Below are 26,315 nucleotides of genomic sequence, written 5' to 3'. Positions count from 1 at the left end.
TTGTAATGGTGATGATAAAGCAAAGCAAGAATTTTCATTAACATACAAACTGGATAAAATTTTCTCACATTTATGTCAGCATGAGAAAAAACATATTGGCGATATTATTATAAAACTTATTAATATTTGAGGGATAGTTTCATCTCGTTGGAATTTGACTTTCGAAAAATCCGTTTGCCAAAAATAAGCTCTTTACGTCAAGCAGTTTAAACAGAATCGTGGTTAATCAATTACCGAACTTTTTGGAACACCCTGTATGATTTTTTAAAAAAAATCAAAATATGTAAAAAAATAAAATAAATTATGTGTGTCCAAGCGTTTTCCCGAAAGACTAATCGTTTTTTAAATAACAAATATTGTAATATTTGAGGGGCGTTTTCACCCCCTTGGAATTTGAGATTCGAGAAACCCCTCCTTATCGAACCTCTACACCCCACAGGAAATCCGCTTGCCAAAAATCAGCTTTAAACGTCAAGCAGTTTAAGCAGAATCATGATTACTCAATGGTCATATTTTATGAAACACCCTATATACGTTTTTAAAAAATCTTAAAATATGTAAAACAACAAAATAAAATATACGTATGTAAGAGTTTTTCCGAAAAACTCACCGGTTTTTAAATAAAAAATATTCTAATATTTGAGGGGTGGTTTCACCCCCTGGAACCGAGGAAAGAACTAACTTTCAGAACTAAATATTATTAAAACTTAAAATAGATGCAGGCTTGTTAGCCTTTAATAAAAAATAATAATTAGAAAATTAAAACTATTAGAAAATGAAAGATTTAATCGCATATACAGGGTGTCCCAGAAATAAGTGCAAATATTTTCACTAGTTAGGTTAGGTTAGGTTAGGTTAGGTTAGGTTAGGTTAGGTTAGGTTAGGTTAGGGCAGTTTTCTAGTGACAGTTAGTAACTATTTTCAAAATCGACATTATTTTATAGACATTATTTAAATATATACCAGTTTAATTTAATTGACCTACAATAGTTTAATAAATAATATTTATTAATATGTATTTATTATTCTATCAAGAAAAACGAAGAAGTAGTTCTTTGTTTTATTTTACGATAACTTGTAGATTGTAGGTATATGATTTTTTTTATAAAAGAGCCAATTACGGCAAATTCAATTTCTCTACTTCCAACGACAGGTTTCTGCCAAATGGGTTTTTTATAAACTACACTACCAATTCTGCGAAATAGGAAATAGGACAAGTAGTTTTTCAAAGGAACGTGTTTTAAGATCTTTGAGCATTAGCTCTTGAGGCCAATTTTCCTCAACAAATTTTCCTCACAAAATAAAATCACTAGTAACATATCCATTCGTTCCACCAGCAGATATGGCTTTATTTTTCTTCATAAAATAAAGAATACTTACTTATTAAACTATTGTGGGTAAATTTTAGAAAACTGTTTAAATAATAATGTAAATAATGTTCATAAAATATTTTGTTTCTGTTACTAGTTACTAGTTACGAAAATAGTTACTAACTGTCACTAGAAAATTGCCATGGCGAAGGGATTGCGGGATAGTATATATCTACATAGAAAAACTAAAATGTATTTTTATGATTTATGTAAACCTTGAAAGATATCTATGTATTTTAAAATAATAAAACAATAGGAGCTTATTATAACAACCAGCATAAACATTTATATTGTTGTATTTATTTTAAAAGACAAAAAGTGACAATACATTACGCGTTCCACATTGAATGAGTATTATGGTTTATTATCCCAACATTTACAATTCCCATCTATCTCACATAGGCCGTTACTGTACCCTTGAGCAGCACAGGACTTTTGGCATACACTATCACTGTAATTTCCTGCAGTGTGGAAGTTATTCTCAATGGTACATTTAAGCGCTGTAACTAAAAATATAAGAGAAATAATTAATTCACACTGCTTCTTTGAAATATAAAATATTTTTTCTATGACTAGCCTAGAAAATGCAGTTTGACCTTTAAATAAGAAGACTAAGAAAGGAGCATATTAAAAATCTTAGGTCCACCTCGATGGGACTCAAATATGGCCGACTTAAATTCCGGTTTATCAATGCCGTTTTAATTTTATTTAAAAAATATAAAACTATGATGTAGGGTAGACGTGGGGTAGACTCAATTTTTTTTTTTTATTTTACGTTGTGAATAAATGTTGTTAGTTATTAAATTTTTTATAAAAACATATTATTATAATAAAAATAGATAAGTTTTAATATTTATTTATTAACACAAACATCCGACACGCTACTGAAGCAGGTAAGTCAAATTGATGTATCTAAATTCTTTGACATCTAATCTTTGACAAGTAGTAAATAAAAACAAAAATGCAAGAAAAAAATATAATTAGTTAATTTAAGTGAATTTCATAAATGATCGGTTCACTACACGTATGTACCTATATTATATAGTCACTTACTAGAGAAAAGTTGTTCCATTATTTCACTCGATTTTTGCCGAGATCTACCGCACGCTACACAACCAACTATTTTAGAGTCTTTTTCGATAAATCGCGATAGTGTCATTATTAATTTAAGTTCTGCCACAATTTCCATTTAGACTTACTACCTTTATACAACTGTCAGTAGTAGAATAAATAATAAATAACATAATATAAGCTCCGTAAAGACTGACAAATCCACAAAATTTCAAATCAAATTCAAATGTGTCAAATGAATCGTCAAACAGAACTGTCAAGGATCCCCACCCTAGAGTCCTTTTTTCCGCCCACCATGCATGAATACATGGATAGCATTATGCTCCTTCCTTAGTCTTTTTATTCAAAGTGTTTGACACACGGAAAACTCGATCTGAAATTGGCGTTTTGCAAACTGTGTGCTAAGGATTTAGCGCACGACATGTGTCATTTTGCACATGACTTGTGCCAATTTTAACATTTTTAACCTCTAATGTTTAGCTGAAACCAAACGCAACGCAGCCGTCAGAAAAGTGTCATCATTACATCGCAAATTATTTCACAAAACTGGCAAAGACTGAGTGAGTCTGCTGCTAATTTGTAGTCGTAGAAAAAATAGCGTAAAAAACTCGTTTGAAAACTTCTTTGTACACTCGTTCGACTTGTGGCTCTTGCCTGCGGCTCGAGCCAACAAACTGTCGAACTCGTGTGCAAAACGTCATTTTCGAAACTCGTTGTTTAATATACTATTAATATGAGGAAAGATGTAATAGACGGAGAGCTGACTACATAAAAAACCTTATCATCGTTACATTGCGGCGACTTTTTAAAAGGTTAAGAAAAATTATAAAAAAAGATGGTAAAAATTAAAAAGAAAACCGCAGCGTACGGCTGCTCTTCGTCTGGTGAACAATAGGTGTAGGTTCATTTAATTATTTTTGCATACTATTGGGCACCACTTAATTTAAGCCAAGTTAAGGTGATATTTAAAAAATTAAGAAAACTACCACAGGCTAAAGATATTCAGTAATGATATATCTCAAATTAAAACAACAAAATTTAATATAAACTATGTACATTTATTAATAATTAAATAACTCCAGTTTGAAAGTGAATTAAAAAGTCATTTAAAAAAAAACAATAAATTAATATTATATTGATATACCGAAACTTAAATTAAATATTACCAAATATAAATCATCAAATGTAATCGTTTGTTTAAGTTTCATCAAAAAAGAGGTTTCAATATAAGGTAAGTTTCAGTAGAAAGTTAAGAAAAAGGCAAAACGATTCTAAAGCAAAACGTAAAGGAGTACTTGCTTTTGCTCTGAGGCTGTAGTCAGTGTTGATTTGGTGTCGTACTGGAGCCCATATCCATTACGTAACTGCTTCAAACCATCAGAAAACTTGTAAATTTGCGGAAAAAGGAAAAACTCGTCAATTTCACACCAGCCTCCAACAGGGAACCTTCACGGAACCATTCATAAAAACCAAAAACTGCTCAAAACTTTGGCCCAAAAAAACTTACTGCTAAATCTTCTTAAAAAACTCGTCCAAAATGTTCTCAAAAAATTTCTCGTTTCCAAAACGAAAGTTGCTCCCAAAATCTACTCCAAAAAATTACTCCAAAAAACTCCCAAAATGTCAAATCTTCCCCTTACGTTGGTAAGGGACACACCTATAATAAATGATATTTTCTCTAAGTATATGAAAGAAAGTAAAAGAAAAACTATAACTTACTCGCAGGGCTATTCTCCGCCACATACAATGTACCAAAAAACTTTTCAAAGAAGACGAGAACCACCCTGGAACTACACCAGTGGTTGAAATGGAAGTGTCGAAAAATTCGAATAAAATGTTAAAATTCTGCCAGAGATTATCTTCTGACGACAAAAAGTAAATACACACCAAACTGTGCTCGAAATAAGGAAACTTCAGGAAAGTTATTAATAACATTTAAAGAAAAATTTAAATAATAATATAAATGGCAACCCTGCGCCATCACATCGAACGGCATTCACGGTACTACCAAAATTGCAGCGGTACCGACTAGGGATGGGCATTATTTGCTTAAATTCTGCTAGAGATGTAGCGCAAAAATAAGAAATTATTTTAGGCTGCTACAACATGGCTAATTTTTCTTGTGAAGTATCCTATGGTGTAGCCATTATGAAATGTAATGTCTGCCAGCGCAATCCTGGGGCTTAAAGATGGAACGGCTAATCTAAAGGGTGAAATTTTGACACTAAAAATATTATAAGATACACGAGTTATAATTAATTGCGAAATAGAAATTTGAAACATAATACATGTAATTCTACAAATATTTTACGGTGCAGATATCGACTCAGAGGAAGACCCGTTTGCGAGAGGGAGGATCTGCAGTACAAATGAGTCAGATACAAATAGTGAGACAGAATAGTAAATGTATGATATCTGTTATTGAAATAATAAAAAATATAATTATAAGTATCGTATACATGATTTATCTATACTTAAATGCATGAGGCGGTGAGCGCTCCCCGAAAGCGCTAGGTTAATATCACGCCTTTTGTTGCGAATTGAACGAAAAGAGAATTGAAAAAAAGAAAGTACTGAGAAATAAGTATGCCAGGGCGCTCAAATGACTTACCCATTTTTGTTGCCCACGCTCTTCGGATGTACGTTAAGATGCACGTAACGTTTTTGCGAAAATATAGTACCAGAAAAATAAAAACAGTGTCAGATCTCTGCACTAGTGTTTGCGTCTTGGTCTTTACACACCGGCCGAATTGCGAATGTCTTCTGGTAGTACGCACACTTTGATCGCGCGCACTGGGCGATAGAGAAATCATCTGAGTTTGAATTTTGAAACGAAATTGAACTTAATTTAATTATTTATGCGATCATTCTCAACCAAGAATTAATAATCGAATAATGTAAAGAAAAATAAACAAAAAATTAAACTACTTATTTTTGCACGTCACTTATATTGTACAAATGATTAAATATTGTAAACCCACACCCAATTAAAGAAAACTAAAAAAAAAGAATAATGAGATGCGTGAACACTTTTGATAACAGTTTGCCGCTGATTTAGCCACGATCTTTTTATCTACTCTTTTTTATACAGCTATTAAAATAAATTAATATGACATTCCACCAATCGGCATGCCTCTATGTCATAATTTTTTTTCAAAATTTCATGCCTCTTTTGCGTTGTCTGCCGATATTTTAGCGACGAGAAAAATGTCTGCCAATAATTTCCCACGTATTTAATAATAAATAAAGCAAGCAATAAAGCAAATATTTTCACTGGTAATACCACTAGAGGTCAAATTATTTCCGGAAATTTTTTTGATCTCAAGAATATTTTGAAAATTATTTATTTTCTAAAAATATTCATGAGCGAGAAAAAATGTCCGGATTTAATTTGACCTCGTGTGGTATTCGGTAATAAAATTCCACACCAAATTGTGTTTGAAAATCAAACAATTAAAAAGTATTTTTCGATTTTTGGTCGAATTGATTATTTAGACAACTTATTACTATGACAACTAAGTGACACCCAAACCTAAAAACTATTTCAGTTTTCAAGCTGTCAAGCGGCACGGCTTAAAAAAAATGTTTCGCTTCGGCCATGAAAGCAAAGAAAATATTCGCCAGGAGATTAAGCAGTTGACACCCGCGAATACTAGGAAATCGAAGTCAAGCGTATGGAAGCAGTTTACAAACTTTCATCTAAGCTTTGTAATTGAAATGTATCAAAATTATCATGTAAACAAATAAAAACCAGACTCTCAAAAAGATATTCTGTCATTATAAACGTTAAAAAATTTCCAGTATAATTCGCTGTTGGCTGCCCACAAGGAAAAAATGTTCACTAAAATTTATCCGTTGCCATGGTGATTTGTCAAAAAACATGTTTTGATTAGTTAAAAATAGTTTCAAAATTTCACCCCTTCGATTGGTCGCCCCCGCTTTAAGCTCCGGTATCGCGCTGGCGGACATGAGTATTTTATAATGGCTACACAAAAGGATACTTCACAAGAAAAATTAGCCATGTAACGAGGTTAAGGTTTTTTATGTAGCCAGCTCTTAGACTATAACTATATGAAAATAATAGTTGAATTGTTTTTCTTATTTTTCAATAATCGATTTATGTATATAATATAAATATATGTTTTAGTTTTTTTTTCTTAGTATGAGGCTTATTTTAATAATGAAATTATACAAATAATTTCTTATGCGACGTTTTGCGCAATCATGGCGGTATGCAGCGTTTTCATTAGAAACGATATTTTCCTTTTTTAATATTTTTTTAGGTTATTTCGGTATGACAAATTATTTGAATTGTTTTTATAAGGAAAATAAACTAGCTGTTACGCAAGGTATCCCAAAAATAAGTGCAAATATTTTAACTGGTACTATATTTCGGCCACAGAAACACGTCTATGAGGTTATTTTTTGCGAAATAATAAAAAAATAAATAAAAATAAATTGTTGAAAATTTTATATTTTTCTTCACATTTTCTGGGAAATCTTAAAAAACTTTTTAGTGGCACTTGTTTATTCACCTGAGGCGCCGAATTAGCTGAAAACCCTTGTGAAAACCCCTTAATAGCCGGCTATAGCCAGCGGTTCTCAAAATGTGGCTATCATTTTTTCAAATTTTCAAAGTTAAATAAGTCAGTTATTTTCAATTTACTTTAAAAATGGTAATTTTTCTTTTTACCAGATCTACCACCACTTAAATTATCTGCACTTATTTCTGTGACACTCTGTATATATTTCAGATTTTTTAGAATACATTGCTTGAAATAGCCCACCATGACTGTGGAAACCTAAATTAATTGCATAATTTTATTATGAAATTAAACCTTATATCCAAAAAAAAATAAAAACATATTATTTTATATATTAATATTTAGATAAAGAAATGTTTAATTAAATATATTATTTTTAAATAATCACTTACACATTAATGAAAATCCATTTTCTAACTGAGGAGCATTTTCGACCAATATATGGTTATAGGCAAAAATTATGGTTACAGCATATACGAGTAAAGTATTCATTTTGAACTGCAGTAATTTGAGATGAACAATTTCTTTAAATATGTTTCTTATTTGCAGCTTATTTGTGTCCGGTGAAAAATAAGCGTTTTTAAGTGAATTGATAAAGCACGAAATAAAATATTTCCTCCATTAATATACAACATTACATATTGACTAAGGTAATAAACTAATAGCTAATACTCGTTATTTGTAAATGTCCATTCCCGTTATTCGACGCGCAATGTTACAGGAAAATATATTTTTTAAGAAAGTCGACTTTATGTTTAATCGTTAAAGAACAGCTATATGTAGCTACCACTTAAATAAAAAATATATTTATGTTAAATATCATCATCATCATTTTCAGCTTATTCAATAATTTCTAATTATGGGGTAGTCTCCCTCACATATTTAGATACTCTATTTGTAGTTGAGCCCATTGTTGTGTATTGTTGGTTATGCGGGCCCAAATTATTCCTGCTAATATCATGGTCCCATCTCAGGTTCGGTCCTTCTCTAGGTCTCCTAATTCCTCGTGGGTACCATACTGTAATTTTTGTGGTCCATCTGTTGTCAATGTCAAGTGGCCGGCCGTAGCTCCATTGTTAGTGTGTCGATCTGCGGAGCGGAAGGTACTGGGCTCGATCCCCACCCAGTACGTTCGCTTTATTTATTTAACCACCTCAAGGAAGGCAATGGCAAACCACCTTGAGTATATTTGCCTTGTACAGCCTCTCAAATAGTGCCTTCGGATTCGGCAATAAACTGTAGGTCCCGTGTACTTGTGAAACACTGATGACACACATCACAAGTACATGCGAGAGGTAGCCGACGCTCTATATAGAGTATGGCACTGTAAGAAGATCTGTTGTCAGTCCATCTTGCCAGGCGTCATGCCCATTACCACTTGAAGGATTTGATTCTGTGGATGACATCTATTACCTGGGTCTTTTGTCGTATCCACTCCATTCTTTTACGGTCTCTCTTGGTTATTCCCAGCATATTTCGTTCCATTGAGCGTTGTGCGATCTGCAGTTTCCTTATAATGTCCGTTTTACGTGTCCAGGTTTCGCATACATAGGTCATGACTGGTAGTACAAATTGGTCGAATGTTTTCTTCTTTAGATGGTGGCATTCTAGATTTGAATATGACTGAATTTCTTCCATAAGCAATAGACAGGTAAGTTCCAGGTAAATTCCATAAAACGATACACAGGTAATATAATTGATTAGTCTTTCACTGTAGTTGTTGCAAACAATTTGTCGTGTAAACATGGTAGAGTCTCGTTTCCTATTGTGTCTAACTGGTGCCTATACCTCTTGAACATATTTAGCAAGGAAACCTTACAAATCTCTGGGAAGAGCTTGTATACCAACCCATTCCTTTTTTACTTATTACTACAAGTTGTATAGCATATATTTGATAGAATGTCACAAAATCTTTCAAAAAAATTAATTAACTATTAAAAACTACATCAAAGTAAATCAATAATGTTATAACTATTTTATAACATTATTTAACCGGGTAGTTGTCAAGTTGACGAAAGAATTGCTATTGAGAGAAAATCAATGCATATACAACCACTACAGACAAGGGTGTTAAATATCCTTAAATAAGAATATAACATATACATATTTAATGGCACTACCGATCGGGGGTGCCTATTTTACTGACCAAATTTAATTTCCTTTCGGGGATTAGTTGAAAGTAATACCACCCTAATTTTGCTTCTAACACCCAAAAATAAACTTACCACCTTAACTTTGCTACTACTACCCAAAAATAAATTACTACCACCTTAATTTTGCTACTACCACCCAAAAATAGACTACTACCACCTTAACTTTGCAACTACCACCCAAAAATAAACTACTACCACCTTAATTTTGCTACTGCCACCCAAAGTCCTCGTGGGTGGAAAGTAACATATAATGGTCTGGAGAAAGTAAGAGCTCACGTTCAGAATATGGCCTAGCGATGAGAACATCTGAGCTGGAAGGTCTAGATAAATCCCTAAGGAAAATCTGTAATAGATTCTTGTTGTGCAAAAGGATTGGTGGTAATAGGAAATCGGTATATTTGTGGAACAATGCGATTGCCGAACTGAGAAAAAACTGCATTTGTTTGAGACGATTAATTAAGAGGTAGAATAAAAGACTGGGGACTCATGTGGCCGTCACTAACTTGGGTGAATAGTATAAAGGGGCAAAAAAGAAACTCAAGGAGGAGATTGCAAGATCCAAAAAGCAAAAATGGGAAGAACTGTGCGACGAACTGAACGCGGATGTGTGGGGAAGGGCATACAGAATAGACCCCAGGAAGTTTGTTGTTCCTATCCCGGCAGATGAAGTCAGAGAACAAGTGAGGGCTCTTTTCCCTTACGATACCAGACAATGAATGGGGTAACTTGAATATACCTACTGAGGAAGTGCCGGTTTTTACTACGGATGAAATTTTATGCGCCGCGCGTAACATAAAGAATGGCAAAGCGGTAGGTTTGGACAGAATACCTGGAGAGGTGTTGAAAGCAGCAGCTTTGAAGTATCCGGAGTCCATTGCTAGCGTTATGATAGCTGGTTTTGATAGAAAAGCCCAAAATGGAGAGTTCATCTGCGATAAACTACAGACCAATATGCCTACTTAATGCCGGCGGGAAACTCTTTGAGTCCTTAATAAATGCTAGACTGGAGATTGAACTGGAGGAAAACGATAGACTGTTCGATAGGCAATTTGGATTCAGAAAGGGCAAATCCACAATAAACGCTCTTAACATAATTGTGGACAAGGTCGACCTGATAAGGCAACGCAGCTGGAAGAGTAGGGGATACGTAGCCCTTCTCACCTTGGATGTGAAAAACGCATTTAACTCTGGTCCCTGGCGGGGTAGTATAGACCAATTGAAGTCAATGGGGATCAGCAGGTACATAATTAGGGTAATCCAGTTCTACTTATCATGCAGGAAAATAGAGGCGAAGGACGGTCAAACCTATAAAATATAAAATGAGTTGCGAGGTTCCTCAGGGATCAGTACTTGGCCCGACGCTGTGGAACGTCTTCTATGACCAGGTGGACTGAGGTTGGACATAGGAACTGGGTGCGAGATTTTTACTTACGCAGATGATCTGGCACTCCTGATCACAGCCTCAACGCCTAATATGTTGAAAATAAGAGTAGAGACTGCGGCGCTAATAATAGGCAACAAGCTGGATAGCATGGGTATCAGCTTAGCAAAACAGAAGACGGAGTTGCTTGCTTTGGTGGGACAGCGGAAATTAGAAGGGTGGAGAGCTGAGCTCATGGGAGTGACTATTATGCCCTGCAAAGCTGTAAAGTACATGGGAGTGTGGTTGGACAGCGGTCTGCGTATGACCACCCACGTCCGCAGAAAAAACCGCAGTGGAAAAGGCCACACGTGCAACCAACACCCTGTCGCGGGTTATGCCCAATGTTGGCGGACCTAGGGCTATGAAGAGGAGGACAATAGCATCGGCCGTGACTTCTATGATATTGTATGCCGCTCCAATTTGGAGAAGAGCTATACAATATCAACACTATCAAAATATGCTGCAATCTATGATTAGGAGATTGGCCTTACGTATTACGAGCACCTACCGCACTGCGCCGACAACGGCAGTACTGGCATTGGCTGGTGTCATGACTATTGTACACCAGGTAGTCTGCCTTGAAGTAATGCCCGGGCGGTTCCAAGACGGAGATTGATGTTTGATAAAGATGGGTTTTTAGTGGGTAGGCCCTCTGGGTAGAGTAGAGAGAGAGACCCACACTCCGGCCCTGAAGGCGTTTCCCATCTAAAAATGACTACCACGAAAAAATAAACTACTACCACCTTAATTTTGCTACTACAACCCAAAAATAGACTACCACTTTAATTTTGCTACTATCACCCAAAAATAAACTACTACCACCTTAATTTTGCTACTACCACACAAAAATAAACTACTACTACCACCTTAATTTTGTTACTAACACCCAAAAATAAACGACTACCACTTTAATTTTGCTACTATCACCCAAAAATAAACTACTACCACCTTAACTTTGCTATTACCACCCAAAAATAAACTACTACCACCTTAATTTTGCCACTACCACCCAAACTTTGCTACTTTTTTTGCTACTACCACCTTAACTTTGCTACTACCACCCAAAAATAAGCTACTACCACCTTAATTTTGCTACTACCACCCAAAAATAAACTACCACCACCTTAATTTTGCTACTACCACCCAAAAATAGACTACTAACACATTAATTTTGCTATTACTACCCAAAAATAAACTACTACAACTATAGTTTTGCTACTACCACTACCACTACCATAAGCAACATAAAAATAAAATGCAAAAATATCAGGAGTAAGAAAACAAACAAGATTAAATAAATTAAACAATGCGTTTCTAAATATGCTTTTATGGTTTGCACTGCAAATCTCGGATTAAATTTTAAGTACTTAGTAGAGATTTTTCAAAAAGCAAAATATTTATTAACTATTTCATAACTCTACCTTCTACTAGCTTAGACCCCATTGACTTATTGTTCAACTTGCAAACCTTTTTATTAAGTTCAATTTTAAAAGTATTTTTTCGTTTTGAGCTGGCGATGTAAAGGGAGTACGAGAAACAAGTACGGTGGTAGACAAACAATTAAGGTGGTAGTAGTCTATTTTTGGGTGGTAGTAGCAAAATTAAGGTGGTAGTTGTACGTACTTAGATAGTAGTAACGTATATAAGCTGGTCAGTAAATTACGCTGGTTAGTAAAATAGATTTTCCCGTCCAAAATATCCAAGTAATTTTACTATAAAAAAATGAAAAAATATTGCAGACGTTTTGAAAATCACTGGATTTTTACTAAATATGTTACCATACCATCAATCGTATGTTGTTGTTTAATTCAAAAGTTAAAACTTTTCCAAAAAAATGGTTTAAGAAATACAAAAATTAAAAAAAAAATGCGAAAAAAGATCTCGTAAACTTGTTCCTACATTCAAAATAATCCAAATATATTTGACCTTATTTAACACTCACCCTCTATAATAGAACAATCGATGACAATTACATGATATTTGATATACCGATTTTTATATTCATATGATTGTTAAGATAAAAATAAATACATATCATAAAAAGTATTTTATTTCTTGTATTTATATCTTATACTTATACTTTTAGTAACTATTTATTTAGATGTACCCTTAATTATTTAGATGTACCCTTGACACCGTCAACAGCGGAGGGATAGAAGAACATCTCTTCTGATAGCGAATGTCAGAAATCGTGTTCAGTTCAGGGTATATAATATATGTTTACTTTACCATTAGTATATCGAATCAATAAAATTTGTAGATGTTACATTTATCCTCAGTAGTTTGGAATAAGATTTTTATTGTGTTGTGTTCAGTTTTATTTGGATATTGAAATAAATTTTAGAAAATAACTTAGAATTATGCACTAATAACATAATGTATAATGATTAAATATAAAGTGATTATGCAGAGATATTTCAATTATCACCCAACAATCTAAGATGAACAAAACAAGTTATCATTTATTATAGTTTAATTTAATCATCATAATTTTACTTGTACGAGATCTAAGTGCTTACGCCTTTTCATTTATCATTCTCTCTAACTTTCTATATTCTTCGTTGAAATCCTACTGGTAAGTAATGACAGTTTGTTCAAACAAATGTTGTGAAAGAAATTATGACATACAAAATGTATCGCGTAGTGGTTTGATACATAACGGGCTTAGTACCGAGGATGTGGTCGATGTCCTCTTAGGTTATCCCATTGGCAACCCAAACAATAACGCCGACAGTATGATGGACATGACTGTCTCTGTGAAATTGTGGATTGCGACTTTTACCACGTCGTCTTCTCACCTATACCTGGTAACGAGTCACGAAAGATCACATGATTCCATTCCTGATCTCATTGAATTCTCTTTCGACACCACGCAAGTTGTCGTCTTCTCACCTATACCTGGTCACGAGTCACGAAAGACCACATGATTCCATTCCTGATCTCATTGAATTCTCTTTCGACACCACGCCAGTGGCAGACGGTTAGGACGATGTTCGTCAGTTTACGCCCCACAACACCGTAGTATGGCGCTTAAAGATTTGTTGGCTCTTCTGGAAATTTCTCGTTCCAACAATGCTTCGTGCAATCCAAAAATTCGACCCCTTCAAGGTCAGTAAGCTGTGGTCCGAGTATGTATAGTTTATCTGAAGTCAGTTGGAATAGATTGGGACTCCAATTTCGGCACTATCTTTGTCGGCGCCTTTGCCGGCATCCTCGGATCAAAAGAATTAAGTATCTGAGTACTTTCAATTGACTTCGGATATACTATAATAATATTCATATATCACGGGACCTATAAATTTAATCGATTAAACTATTCAAATATATTTTGCTTGGAAAATAGTTGAATGCACAATAATTTAATAAAAACCCGAGACCGCAAAGCGGTCGTGAGTTTTTATTCTAAAATTATTGTGCATGAAATTATTTTCTAAAAATCAAAATCATGCAAAAAATTATTTGGGTATTTTAATCAATTAAATTTATAGGTTGAGTGATGTACGGCTATATTATTTCCTGAATGACTTAGAATGAAGCCAATGACTTAGGATGAAGCAAATAACTATAAGAATTTTATTAACTATAAAATTTAATGTTTTTAAATGAACTGTTGCCAAAATCTCTCAGAATTAGTGATAAACGACAAAAAGAAAACCCAAAAGGATGCCGAAAAAATAATCCCGGTTAAACTGGTCTTAGGATTTAATCACTTATCTGAACAAAATTTATTCGAAAAATTAGATTAGCTGATTCGTCCATTTCACGATGAAGGAATTAATCTCCCAAAAATTAACGCACCAATGTGAAATTCTAATTTTTTAAATATTTTTTTCCCAGAGGGGAATTCCTACCTTCAGTTTATATTTTGCATAGTTTTTGCCCGATATGTGCCAATTTTTTCTTAAACTTTTTTACAAGAATTCACAAACAAGTAGTAAGGTATCAGAATTGAATTAGTTCTCAGTATTTTTAAAGTACCTCCTGCGTTTACTTTGTATTTCTTCTCCAAATCTTCACTAGTTTTAATTATTATGGAACCTCCCAGTCTAAATTTAACTAGCGAAGAATGCGCTCAAGCTGTAGTGTTGTGGAAAGAGGGAACCTTCCGAAGAATTGGTCGTCGATTTGATGTTAATCATACAGCCATTTCACGGGTAGTACTAGTACACAAATTCCTAGAAACAGGAAATCATTCTCGTAGGTCAGGACTAGGTCAAAATAGCATTACAACACCAAATCAAGATAGATTTTTAAGAATTCTGCCTACAGATATGCCTACATAGCCTACAGATTCAACTGCGTGAGGTCCGTGGTCTGGAAATTAGTCATGAAATAGTTCGATTACGATTAAGAGAATCTGATTTAAGACCAAGAATTGCTGCTCGAGGTCTTTCTTTAATCATAAATCACCGACGAGAAAGACTACGTTTTGCCAGAGAATACGTAAATTGGTTTAGAGGCTGATTGGGAACGTGTGCTATTTACAGATGAGTCCCGATTCTGCTTGTACAATAATGATAAACGCGTCCGTGTTTTTCGACGACACAATGAACGTTATGCCCAATGCAATTTCTCACAAACTACATTATTTGGAGGAGGGTCAATTATGGTTTGGGGAGGGATTTCTGTGACGGCGCGTACCTTTCGCACCATATATCGGTGATAATTTCTTGTTCTCGTTGCTTCAACGCCAGACCGCACGTTGCACGAGTTGTCAGAAATTATCTAGACGAGGTCCAAATTAACACCCCGGCATAGCCGGCTCGTTGTCCAGACCTAAGTCCTATTGAAAACCTGTGGGATATCTTAAATGGGCTGTTAAGATCAGAACCATCGAACCAAACAATCTGGAAACGTTGGGTGAGAGGCTAATCCATATCTAGGAAAATTTGAATCAAGATGCAATAAGGCAGCTTATTTTAAGTATAAATCAATGATGCCAAGATGTTATTCGTGCCAGAGGTGGAAACACTCGCTTCTAAAAATGTTTTTGTCCAATTTTGTTTTTATACCGCCAATTTCAGAATTTTCACTTTTTTAGAAATTTCGGGATTATTCTTAAGATTAAACAGATTAAGAAGTAGTTTAACTATAATTAACTTTACTATGATTTATTTAATATCAATAAACCTGATTTAATATTGTGGTGCGTTAATTTATTGAAAAAGTGTATTTTTTTAATTCTTGAATGAACTACAATTGAATCGCTACAATGTGTATAATAAGAATATAAAACTAATATTGTTAATCAAACTATGTTTTTTATAGCTACTTTAAGAACTATGTGAAGATTTATTATGTTTTCGGGAAGTTAATATTTATCAAAAAATATATAATCATCGTATTATTCAGAGGCTGTAATATTAATTTGATGCTTATTTTGCTATTATTCTCGTAAGTAAAATTATTACATTCAATAGGTTTATTTTTTTTAGGAAAATTTGAGGCTTAAAACTTAATAATAACTTTAAATTTGCATTGACTAATCGATAAATTTGACTATAATTAATAAACATATAAATAAAAAAGATCTATACTATCATAATATGTATTTATAAAAAAATATAGAAAATATATTCATGGTACTAATTAACAAATATCTAGTAACATACACATGTATTATTCAGGCTACAGTAACCGCTTTTTTTCTTAAAAATGTAACATTTAAGCCCACAAAGTCCTTCGCTGAGTTTAAATCCTTTTATTTCCCAGTCAGGAAGATTACATGCCGATCTTTTCGCTCGATGTAAACCTAAAATATACAGTTAAATAAAACAAATGTATACAGGGTGTCCTAGAAAATAAGTGCAAGTATTTTAACTGGTAGTATATTTCGGCCTTATCAAACACGCCTATGGTTTTTTTGCGTAAAATATAATTTTCAAAGTAAAATAACTCGGTTTTTGGACTTACTTGAAAAGCAGTATAGAGAAAAAACGTTCCTTTTGACCAGATATACCATCCCTTAAAATGCTTGCACTTATTTCTGGAACACCTTGTATAGTGACAGTATTTTTGTTATAAGAAGACGTAATTAACTAATTTATAATTTGTAAATATTTTACAACTTAATTATTAAGCACACACTCGCCGAGGTAACCCGAGGCGCGACAAAAAAATAGCGATATGCATGCGGCTATCGATTAGAACCGTCCATTTTTATCGCGCCTCGGGTCCCCTCGGCGAGTATGTACTTACCAGCATTTTAGGATTGTTTATGGAGGAGGTTTCCTATATTTATTATATTTTTCCAAATCATTTATCAACGGTTTTTGATAAACGTTAAAAAACTAAAGTGTTCTTGAAGAGTTTTTAGATATTTTAAATAGTTTTTCTTTCTTTGTGTTTTTTTTGCTTCCGACGACGGAAAAAGATATATTTCCCGAAAAATTAAGATTTTTTCTCTTTAGGAAAATTTGTTTTATTAGTAAAATACCACTGACAAGTTGATCAACACAAGTTGGATTAACGCCAGCGGTGTTTACAAAAAAAATAACTATTTTATTTTGTTAATTTTCTTACTTAGATTTTTTTTTTTAGAAAGAATCAGGAAATATCAGATGAATCTGCCACACATGTATAGACATTCTTTACAAATCATTTTATAAATACTGGAACTCAATTATTTATGTCTGATCATTATTGCTAATATAATATAATATGCTGATATTTATGTTTAAAATATTTATTTTAACTTATTTTGTTAAAATTACTAATTAGATAGTTGTCGAAGGTTAATTATTAATTAAAAATAGTAAATTGTATTTAAATTGTTATAGGTAGAGATTAATTTTTGAAGTTAAGAACAAGATGACAACATTATTTATCAAAATGGCATCATAAAGTGTTAATTCCAAATTCATTATTGCGAAATGTTGTAACTACTCAATCTAATCAATTCAAAATTGAAACAATCTACTGAAATTTAAATAAAAGAGGTTTTTATTCGAATTGCCGAAATAAATTTATAATAAATTTCACAATTAATATTTATTCAAAATATATGCAGTAAGAATCGGTTCTTCGAAAAAACTAGATATTAATAATTGTATATGTTACGGCTAAAATTGACACTTGGCTAGTTTAAAAACTAGCCAGCTATTGTGCAAACAAACAGCACAACCAACACCACAAAGAGACACCTAACCAACAAAATAACGGCGCTTTTTGCAAAATAGCTATCATATCTGTAAAAATAATTACCAAGTTATTCCCATATCAGCTAATAAAATATACAAGGTCCGGCAATAGTGCGTCGGGCATCTGTAGCTCCTAGAATAAAAAACTTGGGTATTTTGTTTAAGTGTAAACCTACAGTATATACAAGGATGTATTTCAGGAAAATATTTTAACTTCTATAGGGTGGCTCAAAAAGTGTGAGTGGATTGGGATGATTTTTTTTTGAAACGGAACACCCTGTATATTATTGCATTTTTGGCTTCCTTTTAGATCACTTTCCATAATCCTAAGATATGAATAAATATATTTCGATAGTTTCAGAGCTATTAATAAATAAATAAAAAATATATTTTTTTTCATTCTTCATTAAAAAAATATTACAAATACAAGAACTGTCCTGAAACTAAAAAATTATATTAGGTATTTAATTTAGATGGTCTATACTTTGTTATAAATATCGTAATCTTAAATCATACAGGACGTTCAAAATTCTACGCCAAACTTTCTAAAATATAAAATAATTTTTCTTTGTTTTTTAAATGCAACACTCTGTATATTATTTTTGTATTAGTTGGAGTATTAAAAAATTTACATTTTTTGTATTTAAAGTTTTTCAAAATTTTTAATGGTTTTGCAGATACACGCAGTATTTCATATGGCTCTCTCAACAGCAAAATACGAGAGAAGAATTATTGGGTGGCTTTGTAGTGGCTAGTGTGGCTTGCCATATGAAATATAAAACCTGGAATATCAGCGAAACCGTTAAAAATCGTAAAATGCTATAAATACAAAGAATATTGAATTTTTAATTATCCACCTATTGAAAAATTAATATATAGGATGTTCCATTTAAAAAACGAACAACAAATATTTTATATTTTAGAAAATTTAGCGTCAAATTTTGAACATCCTGTATGATTTACGATTACCATATAGCAAAGTAAGTACAGACCATCTAAAGTAAATACTTGATATATTTTTGATTTCAGGACAGTTGTTGTATTTTTAATATTTTTTTTAAGAAAGGCTGAAAAATGTATATTTTTTATTTATTTATTAATATCCCTCAACCTATCGAAAAATATATACTCATATCTTAGGATTATGTAAAGTGATCTGAAAAAAGCCAAAAATACAATAATATACAGAATTTTCCATTTAAAAAAATCATCCGGATACACTAACAATTTTTTGAGCCACCCTATAGAAGTTAAAATATTTTCCTGAAATGCATCCTAGAAACTTTAGATTTGCACTTAAACAAAATTCTCAAGTTTTTTATTCTAGGAGCTACAGATGCCCAACGCACTATTGCCGGACCCTGTATGTAGAAGTAGACAAAAACTGCAGTTGCTACAACATATTTTTTTAAAGAAGTAAATAGACATAGATTAGTAGTAAGAGCGTTAATAATGGAACTATGCAAGAGTGCACTATGTAGAAATTCTTAGTATTGTCACAGGTATTGTTTTTGATATTTTTAAGAAAAACAAGAAAGCTTTTCTTTGAAAAAAAAGTTTAAAATTTAATCCACAAGAAGCAATTAAATGACATCTTGGGCAAATATTTTCTTGTCACCTGATATAGTCCACGATGTTCTCTTATAATTTAAAATTACGATATTTCTTTAAAGGTTTTCGCATTCTTTCAAAGTAGGTAAATTAAAAAATAATAACTTTTATGAAAAAGTTGAATATAAATAGCAATATGAGATAATTTTATAGTATTTTCTAATGAATTTTACATATTTCGGAGACCATAATAAAGTTTTTAATTTTCTCATATAATCTAAAATATTTCATAAAAAATTGTTAAATGCTATAATAAGTTTTGCTTTACATTATCTTACCACAAAGAATAATTGGTTCAAGGTATACTATATTGTAGCCGTAATACCGTATGATCGAAAAAAACGGCGTCCAGATAGCTTGGAAATGAACATCGATGACATTCCCTATATCATATAAAATGACAGCGATCTTCATTACATAGCTATCACTCACGCCGTTTTTTTTCTCGATCATACGGTATAAATATCATTGGTTTATAATATTACAAAATTTACTTAATTTTGCTATTATAAAAATTTCACTTACCATAAGCCTCCCCATCTAAATTTTCACTAACAGCTGCAGTATGTATGCTGGACACTAACATCACAGCTAAGATAAATGCCAAAACTATAAATTTACACATTATATCTAGATCTATTTGGTCAGCAAAATAATCAAAATGTATTTGAGGTAAATCTTCTTTGAGCGATTTTATATGATCATCAGGGGAGTATTTAGCCTTCAAGCAGGAGATAATTTTTAATCTTTATATATAAAAATTCCCATAAATTTTATCTTGAAGGATCGTCATGGTTTAGTTAAATGTATCATATCTATTAAAAAATAGATTATTCTGTATCATTTGTTAATTGCCTAATATATTTTGACAGGGTCCAGGCTTTTCAGATGTCATCACCAGTATAGGCATGATAGTCAGTTGCTACTTGTCGTATAATGCCGATATGGAGAGCTTAGAAACATCTTTAAGGGCGATGGAAGAACTGATTCGAGGATTTCATAAATCTGTTATCATAGGAGGAGATATTAATGCTAAATGGCCACAATGGGGTATGTTATTTACAGATAAAAGGAAACAAGTTGTGACTGAGTGGATTGCATCCAATAACCTAATAATTGCCAATAGAGACAATAAACCTAATTTCCCAAGACAAAACTATACGTCCATGCCTGATTTAAGAGTTATATATGAAGAAACTGGCATTAAAGACTGGAAAGTAAGCAACAAAGGGACGCTTAGTGACCACAATTATATAGTCTTCGAAGGTGTTGGAAAATTAAACCCTTCTCCCATCTTAAATGAACAGAGTGGATGCCGTAGATGAGCGGAAGAAAAACTTCAGAAAGCTTTAAATGAGATTGATCTTGATGGAGACGACGCCACTACTGTATACCAAAGTATAGTCGTAGGCGTATTTCTGCATATTGGTGGAATGAATAAATTGCGTCATTGCGAACGCTATACATAAAGAAGAGGCGGATCTATAGAGGCAAGCTAACGATAAACGAATTGAAAGTGAAAGACTGTGGGAATATAGACATAACAAAAATAATAATCTACGGTTGAGGGCTTATGTCATGACAGACGAGGATCGTCATAGAAGCGAGTCTGGGAAATCCCATATCTCAACTGTTGGACAAAATGCCGTGACAAAATGTTACCAAAGGAAGCACCTATGAAAAATATCAAATTTAATAATGATTTTATAGAAGGTATTAAAGTGATTGATACAGTTCGAAAAAAATATGGTTTAACGTTCCAATTTCTCTACAATCGCAAAAGGGATATACATTTACATCTATACGATGTAAATGGGACGGAATTAGACAATGTCTTCTTAACCAGAAGAAGAGTGTTAATATTTTTTTGGCAAAATGTTTTAATGATCTAATCCATATAATTTTGTAAGAAGTAACAAGTTCTACATAATTTTCGCCTTTTGTATGAGATAACTGCTTCTATCTGCCTTTCCATAGTGACCAAAACCAGACCAAAACTTTTTTTATATGGAATAAAATCATTACATCAAAGCAAAACCTTTGAAGGCGGGTAAAAGGACAATAACTCACAATCTTTAAGTTTAATTTAAATTTTAATGATTAAAAAAGTAAGGGGGGCGACATGTTTCGGGAATTTAAATTATTCCCATCATCAGACCCAAAGACAAAAGTCACCTAGGAAGTACAACCACTCGGAAGAAATAAAATTAGTTAGAGTTGTTAACATTTACACAACTCATGCATTGTAATTATAAATTGTATAACTCTTCAAGAAGGAAGCCTTTCGTTGTAATACCAAATAAATGTCTTAAAAATCACTACAGTTGGGGGTTTAATACCTTTGGTGTTACACAGCAAAATAAAACACTTTTACACTGGACGCGCGTTTCGCTAACCATGTTAGCATCATCAGCAGATAATTATAAACTAAAATACAATCTACAAGTTGAGCGTTTATATACTCACTCAGTGGGCACCGGGAGGAAGGGGGTGGCAAAATCTAGCCAACCGAGTCAGAGCCAACCGAGCGTAACAGTTAAATTTACGCCACTAGAGTAGTAGTAAGTAAATTTTGAACATGGTCAAGATATTTGTATGTTAAATGTGGTCGAGATATAGAATATAAATCTTGGTTTATTGATTTTATTCCAGCAAAATAAAACACTAAATCACCACAATACACCAAAATACTTTTACTTTTACACTGGACGCTCGTTTCGCTAAATTTTTTGCTAACCATGTTAGCATCATCAGCAGATAATTAAACTAAATTACAGTCTACAATTTGAGCGTTTATACACTCGCTCAGTGGGCACCGAGTGGGCGGGGCAAGATCTAGCCAACCGAGCGTAACAGTCAGATTTCCGCTACTAGAGTAGTAGGAACAAAGAACTTGCAGGAATTGGACCGTTGTCTCTGTTCATACTACCTTTACATTTATTAATTCTGATGCTCTCATATGCATCTAATTGTCTGTAATTTGAGACTTTTTAATTAATTTTAAATTATTAAGATCTATACAATGTTCTTTATCAACAATATGTTCAGCAACGCAAGATTTATCCGGTCTACCATATCTTTTCTGAGATAAATGTTCTTTAATATTGTTAGATTCTATTTGCAATATTTGAATCTGGCGCTCTTTTTAATTATCTGGTTGTTCACGCATGTGCGCCAAGAAGGCGGGACGCGAACGACAGTGAAGGGATAGCGTTGCCGCGGCAGTCACTGCTTGACATTAACCACGAATTCAAAAGAATTTAACATCAGGTGTGGGGTAATAAACCCGGGTGGTTTTCGTGTGCCTGTGAATTTTGTGTGACTTTATGCTAATTAAATTAGCAATGGCCAAGCGTGCTACAATCGAATCTGTGCCCATCTTCAACGGCGGGCATTGGAAACTCCGCCTATACGAGTGGTTTGTAAAAATAAATTGGTATGAAACTGAATTTCGTTGGTCTGATCGGGAAACTGTAAGTAGAATTGTCCCTTTTTACTTAAATCTGCTAAACGATGGTTTACTGCATGGAAACCCACCCACGAAAAATGGAAAAATTTTAAAACAAATTTTTCAGCTGTTTTCAAAAAAAATACCAAATTACAAGGATAAGCTCATGATCGATGCATATAACTTTCAAAATTGCCATGCTCATAGTAACATTGAGTAAGCACGCATAAAACTTGAGAAATTAAAATTGCTCTCTTGTTGTTTCAGAATATTGAGAAAAGGTTTAGTCAATTTAAAAAGTGATATTAATAACATCAAAGTACGAAGTTAACACTGTGAAAGTTCTTTTAGAAACCAAGATAATGATACAGGTTTTAGGACTGAATTTTAGATCTATAGCTCCGTAGTTTTAAATGGGGGCTTTTGTAGTTTTATATACATATTCAAACCAAACTTACGATCATCAATAAACGTAATAAAAGGTTCTGACAATACGATAAACATGTAATTATTAAATTAAAACAGAAAAAAAAATAAGAAAAAAAAATACAGATTTAGGGTATTCAGCTAAAATAAAGGTAATGTACACCAGGATTTTTTAAGATTTCAGGAGAATAGCATAAATTGGACTATTTTAAATAACGACAGATACCACATTTCCATTTCGCGTGGTTTTAATCATGTTTAACTATAAAATAAAATATCCCCGAATTTTTCTGGTATCGATTGTATTACAAAACTAATTAAAAGTTATGATAAATTTATTTGTACTAAAGATTGAAGAAAAGTACCAAGAAAGGCTGGGCATTTGATAAAGGGAAGCCAATAAGTCGATTCCAGAGCTATCGGATTTCAGTTCTAAGAAACTTATCAGTTAAATGTTGTTCCATATTTTTCTCAACGCAAGTCTAATGAAGTGTCTAAATATCAATCATGAGACCTTGGCGACTGTTTATAACTCGGTGCTTTGTCAGTATTTTACGAAGTAAGTCAGATATTTTTTACTCTTTTTTCTTTTGGTAGCGATTTCAAGCTTATGAGTATAGATGAGTTAACAATTTTAGTATTGAATACCGAAATGGTGTTATTTTTCAACGGGGCCGACTATTCCAGATGAAGTCGAATTGAAAATGTTTGTCAACATGGCCTACTGGTAACTGAAAAATACGAAATATGACACCGAAACAGAAACTTCAAGGTAATTTTTGTTGTTAAAATAATATTTAAAAAAATATGTGGCCAACTTCTTTTTTATATAAAAGCTTTGTGTCGAGAAGTCGAAAGGCAGCCGTTTTGATTTATTAAGATTGTTTTCCGACAAGCAGTGTTACGTTACAACTGAAAAAAAGATCTTTTATTGAACTAAACCATTATTTTTTATTTTAACTCATGGATCAATTTGTTAAGAAGTATTATGATGAATGCTTAAAATGTATTGTTACTAAAAACATACAGTGTAGGTACTTTTTAAGTCACCGCATGACATGAAGTTTCAGGTGTACTCTTAATCGACGGCTTTTGTAAAAAGGCGGTATCACAGGAAGTTTAGAAAAAGTACGCCATTATAGAATTATTCATTTCACCGATAAATAACTATAAATTACTATAAAAAAAGCTGAATAAATAACGGTGTTCGAGATATTGAAACGCTGACTAAATCTACGAGTATTACTTGACGTTCCGAAAAATGTGTAAAAATATTGAAAACTACGAACGTAGTAGAAAGCAAGCTGTTTATGTAAAAGAAAGGATTAATTGAATTATCAGTATTTGTGATTATCTCTCCAGATGTAGCCATTAGGAAAACTTAAAAAGTATTTTCCGATTTTGAGATTGTAAAAGTGGCCAAAGAAATTTGATGATGATCCTGCGAATTCTCCGTAAAATAACGCTTTGCAACCTGTTGATTTTGTTGAAAGCCAGTTTCTTTGTAAAATAACGCTTGACACCGCCATGATTTTCAATCGAGCGGTACATTGCGAACGATAACAAATTTGCTAAGAATAAGTTGAAGAAATCGTCAGTTTGGCCGAACAAAGTTTTGTGGGACATTATGCCATTAAACAGTTATTGGCTAATGAGCGATATTCAATTCGGAAGTTGGGCGCGCAAACAAACCTTTAGTGTTCTAAGGACCAGTTGCGTTACTGGCCATCTGATTAGACTCTATCAGTAGAACTAAACAGTTGTAAGTTGTAAATTGGGCTGAATAAAAAAAATAAAGAAATCAGACTATTTTTGTTTTTTTTTTATTTAGTTTAATTTTATAACATTCTGGGCCGTGTTAGATTGAAAAGTAAATAATTAGCTGACCCATCGTAAATATGTGCTTCTGGCAATATTTCCATCGTGTCAGTCTAAATCTAAATGTAAATTATTTTTGTTAAGTTCATTACTGGCAAATAACCCATCGCAAATACATATGTACAGGGACATCATTTTAAGTGTCTCACTCGATTTATAATTTTCCTGTTTGGTATTTAAAGATAGTAGAAAGATTTTCTAATGTAATTTTTCGCGAGGATGCCGATTCTCTACACCAAATTTTTTTAAAACATCAATTTTGACAGATACGACGCCATCTTGATTTTTTTAAATGGAAACCCCCATATTTTAGCATGGTCCGGTGGACATATTTTAGCTAATTTCAAAAATATATAGTTTAGTATACTTTGCTCATACCGTTTTCGATATACAGAGGATTTAAAAATGAATTGTTCCAGAATCATTTTAAGTGTCTCACCCAATTTAAAATTTTCCTCTTTTCTATTTTTTAAGATAGTAAAAAGATATTTTAATGTACTTTTTCGCGAGGATGCCGATTTTCTACATTAAAATTTTTTACAGTCAATTTTGACAGATACGACGCCATCTTGATTTTTTAAATGGAAACCCCACATATTTTAGCATGATCCGGTAGACATATTTATTAATTTCAAAAATATAAAGTTTAGTATACTTCTCTTACCGTTTTGGATATACAGTGGATTTAAAAATGAATTGTTCCAGAATCATTTTAAGTGTCTCACCCAATTTAAAATTTTCCTCCTTTCTATTTTAAGATAGTAAAAAAGATATTTTAATGTAATTTTCGCGAGGATGCCGATTTTCTACATTAAAATTTTTTACAACGTCAATTTTGACAGATACGACGTCATCTTGATTTTTTTAAAATGGAAACCCCACATATTTTAGCATGGTTCCATTATATTTTAGCTTAATTTCAAAATATATATAGTTTAGTATACTTTGCACTTACTGTTTTCGATATACAGTGGATTTAAAATGAATTGTTCCAGAATCATTTTATGTCTCAAATCTAATTTAAAAATTTTCCTCTTTTTCTATTATTTTAAGATAGTAAAAAGATGTTTTAACGTAATTTCGCAAGGATGCCGATTTTCTACATTAAAATTTTTTACAACGTCAATTTGGACAGATACGACGCTATATTGATTTTTTTTTTAAATGGAAATCCTCACATATTTTAGCATGGTCCGGTAGACATATTTTAGCTTAATTTCAAAAGCAATACGTAACTGAACGAAGTACTGAG

General features: G+C 32.7%; 1 protein-coding gene and 2 long non-coding RNA genes across 3 annotated transcripts in view; 1 reads left to right on the top strand and 2 right to left on the bottom strand.

The window, feature by feature from the left end:
* LOC115889402 overlaps nt 1-26,315 on the top strand; it is a 70,506-nt gene that overhangs the window by 35,341 nt on the left and 8,850 nt on the right. The gene's annotated exons all lie outside the window — the stretch shown is intronic.
* On the bottom strand, nt 1,630-7,510 carry LOC115889683. The gene is made up of 2 exons (XR_004051485.1): nt 7,378-7,510; nt 1,630-1,876 (listed from the first exon to the last, which is right to left on the bottom strand). It is a non-coding gene; the product is annotated as an uncharacterized LOC115889683 (long non-coding RNA).
* LOC115889695 lies at nt 16,096-20,012 on the bottom strand. Its single transcript, XR_004051490.1, has 2 exons — nt 19,837-20,012; nt 16,096-16,313 (listed from the first exon to the last, which is right to left on the bottom strand). It is a non-coding gene; the product is annotated as an uncharacterized LOC115889695 (long non-coding RNA).

The sequence above is a fragment of the Sitophilus oryzae genome, unplaced genomic scaffold (genome assembly GCF_002938485.1).
Source record: "Sitophilus oryzae breed Bouriz unplaced genomic scaffold, Soryzae_2.0 scaffold_1177_pilon_pilon, whole genome shotgun sequence".
In the NCBI taxonomy this organism is placed as follows: domain Eukaryota; kingdom Metazoa; phylum Arthropoda; class Insecta; order Coleoptera; family Curculionidae; genus Sitophilus; species Sitophilus oryzae.
This window is presented reverse-complemented; position numbering and strand designations above follow the sequence as displayed.